The following is a 6,322-nucleotide window of genomic DNA, read 5'->3' on the forward strand; positions in this document are numbered from 1 at the left end:
GAGAAAAAAAAACACTTATTAAAAGTGAAAATTGTTGTGTAAATTATCTCTATTCTTGCATGCTTACATTTTAATTTCACTTGGCAAGTGTTAAGTTCCTTTTTTAAATAATCAGAGCAAACATATAATATTTACATTTTAAGAAACATTGTTTATGTGTTCATAAACAGTTATCAACATGAAGGTTTTCCTATTATATTTATTTTTAAATGTACTCTTTTAATCAAGTCTGAAATAAAAATTTAGTAAAATACAAATAATATAATTAGTTACATGCATCATAACATACAATAACATACATTATTATTATTGTTAATAATGTAGTGGAATTCAAACTTTATACTATTTGTGTGCATATGACACAATTAAAATATATTCAATCGTATGTTTAGTTAGTTTGGGAAATTGTATGATTCCTTTTTTATTTTAGTCACACAAAAAACAAGGTTTGCAGATTTCTTTTTAATATAAGGATATCATTTGCATTTAAATAAACAACATATTTTATTTGACCTGCCAAATATAAGCTATTTGTAGACCCTGTTTTTAATGTTTAAGGGTTAGTTCACTCAAAATCCAAACTTCACTCCAGAGCGCATACAGTTTACGCTGGAAATATTTACCTGAAGTACTTTTGGTTTATATCGCCTTTTAAAAATATAGTCTTGTTATGTTTTTCCGGAAAGATTCCTCTCGTCGAGGCTTCAATACAAGATGGCCGCTACAGACGAACAGTATGGAGGTATTTGGATGTTTTTAAGTTTGTCTTGAAGTTTGTCCTAAAATAGACACACATTTACTCTGAAAATAATCACAACCTTTTGTCGACACGAAGGTGAGTAGAAAATTAGTTATTTTGGTTGAACTATGACTTTAAATATCATATTTGAGCAGATGCCTAAAGTTCTCCACACAGGGTTCGAGTGAGTAGTTCATGCCATCTGGATCCGGATGCTTCTACACAGCAGCAGGAAGTGGATAACGCGACCATTAGTGAGCCTGTCACCCCTCCTCAAATAAACCCCACTGCAAATTTTGAGGATCAGAGGCATGCTGGGATTCGACCTTGAGGAATGTCATTACCACACCCCCGACTGGAAGTCCACGGCCGAGGCGACAGGAAAATGAGCCACAATGTGGCTTTTTGTTTGGGCACACAGAAGATATTGGTGGAGGTGGTGGTGGGAGGAGGGGGGGTGATGGGGATCCGGTGATCCTCAACATGAAGTAGCAGGAAGTCTCACCAGAGGTAAACAATACGGAGCTGATACCAACACTTGGAATTTACATCCCATCATGCCAGTTGCCGTGGCTGCGAGCCAGTCGATAATGGACACGCCGCACCCGCCTCTATTTAGCACATTTTCCCTCGTCTCGGTAAACCCTCACATTCGGAAGCTCTGGGTTCACACCAGCGCTCGCTCTGGCTTCGTGCTTTAGGTTTCTTTGGGTCGAGTTATTGTTTTGTCTGAAGAAGTATGATCGCATCCTGGAGGCCAAGACAACACGGAATTCAAAGAAGGCATGTCCAAAGTCAGAGACTCTCATTTCAAACTCTATTATTTCAACCAGAGATGTTAAAAAAATTGTAAAAATCAAAATGTTATGTATACAGCATACAGAGCAGGATTTACTATAGTAAGTTAAGTCACTTCCCAATAACAACAAAAAATATTGAGCCTATAATATTTGTCTCCTCTTGTTACAAGAATAGGCAAAATAAAGTTATTAACAAAATAGAAATGTGTCCAAAGACATGGGTCTCCATACTAGACGCATTCGTCGACACCGTTTATTTTCAGAACTGCACAACAAGTCGCTCCGGCACACGCTCTCACGCTCTCACACACACTCGAACCCTCTATTTAACGGAAAACTAAAGCTGACACGACACAGTGTTTTTTCTGTCATGCCTTCTTCTGTGTTGTTTGTGGGAGCATCGCACTGCCACGTACCGGTACCTTGTTTTGAGGAGTACAGTAGTTGCCCATTTTATAAACTTACTTTTCAGATGTAGACATTTGTTTTAAAGGTTAGAACCAACACTACTCAAAAGTAGGGTTTGTGTATCGGCAAGAATCTGGTGATACGATATGTATTAGGATACAGTGACAAGAGTGCGATACATTGCAATCTTTTAAAGTTACATTTCTATTAGGCATTTTTGTTTTTTCCTTTGATATATGCTCTTTATATTTGCACTTTCTTATCTCTTTGCGCTTTGTTTTTTTATTTGAACTTTGTTCTTTTTCTTGCTTTTATGAAACTTGATTTTCCTTCTATTCTATCTGCTGGGAAGTGGAAATCTAATTTCTCGAAGGAATTATCTCTAGAGGAAATAATAAAGTTAATCTAATCTAATTGTGATACGCGGGAACATATTTGTAGTACTGTCCGAGGACTTGAATCTGCTGTTGCAGAATTTACAGACCGAATGATGTTGGTGAAGTTGTAAACGCTTTCATTTGTTTTGAAACCAAAATATGTCTAAAAACAACTTTAAAAGCTGCAGGAATCGACTGTATCCTCTCGTCCTCAGTCATCGCCGGGGTCTTTCCTTGTTCCTTTAGTTTTTGAGGACATAATGTCTTCTGGAAATTTAATTATAACACAAATATGCCTTGAATATTTGCACGTTATTTCATACACACTGTATTGTAATATTAACCATAAAGAACTACAGTATGATCAAAATAAAATATATGATTGGAAAGCACCCCAAAATAAATAAATATATAATACATACATTTTCTTCTCAATACAGAGATGTTGAATTTCGATACAGTATTTTGAAAAAACAACATTGCAAGATTTTATTTTTATGGTGAAATATTTATGTTAAAGTACATATTTTTTGTAAATTGAGAAACAGAAATAGTAAATTAAAAATGTTGTGTCTTTAGTCATTTATAATTGCTTCGTAACTGAATCTCAACTCTGATGGACGCACAAGAGATAAACTCCCTTTTTCATTTGCTTCACATCACATCATGAATTTGTTTGCCTACCCGCGCATCCATCCTAGACCATCTTCAAAGATCAACCCAGATTTCGACTGTCATTTCATCACACCTGAAAACGAATGTTTGTGACGTTGAAGCTCAACTACCTCCTAGTTTAAACTTCTGTTTCACTCTATCACGAAGAACGTCCTTTAGATGGGAACCAGAGAACCACCCAGCAGCAAATCGTACCTCGAGACCAGTCTCAGGTCACAGAATCTGATCTTGTCACTCAGTCGGAGGAGAATCTGTCGAGAGCATTCTTCGCCCTCAAAACAAGCTCTGGCTGTCCGAGGCTGATTACTGCGATTCATCATGTGAGCCGCTCCCTGCCACCACATGTTTGTTTTGATCTCTTCCTGTCCGGCACGGTGACAGTGAAAGATGAGGCCACATGGGGCCCGGCGGGCCCGGTGCCACGGACGCCAGCGGGACAGGCATCAGCCCCGGTCAGGCCCGAATCTCAGAATATCCCGCCCCTCGCTGAGCTCCATGACCCGGAGTGGAAAGAGCGAGTTGGACGAGACGTGGAGGGGATTTGGCCGACCGGCTAATTGCAGCCCCGAAAGTGTAACTTTAGGTGGCGGGGGGTTTGAGGCATGTTGACTTGTGATCACACGGGGGCTAAACCGACACTCGGTTCCGCGCTCTTAGTGGACGGTTCCTGAAGCCTGCTGGAGCTGGATGGGGGGTCCGGGTCACATTAAGAGGTGCACGGCCCACATGGGCCGCTCTTCTAAAACAAGCACTGCTGTGTCCGTGACGTCGAATACATCCTCCAGTGACTCCTTTAGGTAAACCTGCAGGAGACCAGCAACACAAACAGAAGGTCTGGGGATTATAAACCTACTTTCCTATCTAAAAAGATGTCATATTCTGCAAGAAGGGTTATCAATTTCTGCGATCAATTCTGATCAATGAATTACAATCGTAATTAGTGCTTTATTTTGTAATGTAAGTTTCAATCTGTAACTTCTCTGTTTCTTTTTTTTAAATGTTAATGTTACTTTAACATTTTTTAATCCTAATTTTGAACAGATGCTAATGCATTTAGTTTAGTTTTTAATATTTATTTTAATTTTTCACAGGTTAATTCAGGAAGGTTTCATAGAACTTGGTACATTAAGAAGTTTGGATTACAAAAAGTCCAAATACAACTTCAGTTTCATCTTAAATGAAAAGACAAAAGCAGGACAATGATATGCGTATTTAATGTATGTATTTAACAAAATAAGTTTGATAAACTCTGTGTCTTATGTGTTTTAGTTTATTTCTTCACTTAGAAAAATGCATCTATGCTTAGAAAAGCATCCGCCATTTTTATTCCCCCTAAAAATATTATTTAAAACTGCAATACAATATTGTAAATGTGCATTTTTACAGTCAGAAGCCTAGTTGTGTAGTGTGTGTTCGCTGTCTGAATAAAACATGTATAATGGACAAATATATGACATTAAAAAGCCCTTTTTTTGCCTCATTTAACTCTTCGACAGTAAAAAGTTGAGGTAAAACTAGTTAGTGAAAGGTTATGACCACCTGTGCATTTATCTAATTGTGACTGCAGTGGTCAGTGGATATCAGAAATAACTCTCTTTAAAGGCCTGATGTTGTTGCCTTCACTCCCCGTGCGCACCACTGTCTAGGTGCCTATGACCCTCTGACTAATGGCCACTTTCAAAAGGTGTTAACTTTAACTGACATCAGTTGAATTGATCGAGTGTTTGACCAGTAATTGATTCTAGCAATTGTTTAAAAAAACCTTCGGCGTAATATTCAGTCTGGCTGCAGCTCAGTCACCACTCGTCACACTCTCCATGTTTCGCTCGCTGCTGCGCCTCCATCGCTCTGATACCCTCCCTCGCTCTGATTCCCTCCCTCGATGCCTCGGCAGGCCCCCATCGTCCCCGCGGTGTGGGTGGACCCCGTGACAAATGAAGCGAGCGACGCAGACAAACAGAAATCTTTCCCATCATGCGTGTCGCAGAAACCTCCCACGAGTCTCGGGGCCTAAACATGCCAGTGAAAGAGATGTGGTGAAATAGCTCCTCCATGTTTGGGTGACATTTCTCAGCTCATTAATCTTGACCGAAGTCAAGCCGGAGAATTTTTCACAAAGTTCGAATGTAATGATATTTATTTGGACGTGTCGGCGCTCGCAGCCCGACTGTATCAGACATCAGCAGATAGTGTGTTTTTAGAAGAGGGGAGGTCTCTGAAAGCGTCTGACAAGCTGCTGAGATTTTCACTTTTGTTTTTTCACAGGGTTCGCATGGATCTCTGGAGGAACTTAAAGAGATTTTAGCAGCTCTAGGTAAGAATCATAGGATCCAAAATATATATTTCAGATTCTTTTTAACCAACGTCTACATTATATATATAAAAAAGGATATCTAAAAATATTTATATATATACATACATATAAAAAACCCTTTTTATTAAAGGAAACTATTTTAAATGTAGTTTTTACATATATTTAAATATATTTGGTGAGAATAATAATATGATTTTTCATCTATACAAGCTGATTACCCTTTATATTATATAAATGTTTCAGTTGGAAATGTTAAGATATAAGGATGTAAATTTGTACATTTTTAATTATTATTATTATAATTCAATTGTATTATTTCCAGAATAAAACAGTGACTTCAGATTTTCAATGGTTAATTTTTTGAAAATAAATATACGTATCTGGAGATGGAGATAATCTTATTTTTAACATTTTTCTGTATGTGCAACCAAACACAATTGTAATTTTTTGCTTGTTTAATCTATGAGGAAAAATAAATATTGATATTTAATAGTGATCAACATAAACATTTATTAATAGTTTTCTTATACACAACAATAATAACCACTTAATTATGTTTTTCTTTGCAGATGAAACATATATTATCCATCTTGTTAAGCAACAACATATTTCCTGAGAGAAAAACATGGTTGTATATGTACTTTAAAAAAACTAAAATAAATGTACTCTTTATATCTTTTTGTATCACCTTAAAAGCTTGATCAACAATTTGTTTATTTTTCAGAGTAGACAACCTGCAGCATGGATATTTATTGTGACGCTCAACTGAGAAGTTTGGTTGTTTTTATAATCGTTTTTACACATAGAAGTCTGATTTATTGTTTTAAATCATCCGTCTAATTATAGACATCAACCCTTTAATAGTAAATCATTTAAACATGACCTTTGAGGTTTGAAACATACATGAGAGAGACTGGAGATGTCTAATCATTATTAGAAAACTAACATTTTGAATTGAAAATCCTGATGCTTCCACATGACTGGTCCTGGAAGAGGGGCCTGGATGTTC

Source organism: Callionymus lyra, chromosome 1 (genome assembly GCF_982586985.1).
Source record: "Callionymus lyra chromosome 1, fCalLyr1.hap1.1, whole genome shotgun sequence".
NCBI lineage: Eukaryota > Metazoa > Chordata > Actinopteri > Syngnathiformes > Callionymidae > Callionymus > Callionymus lyra.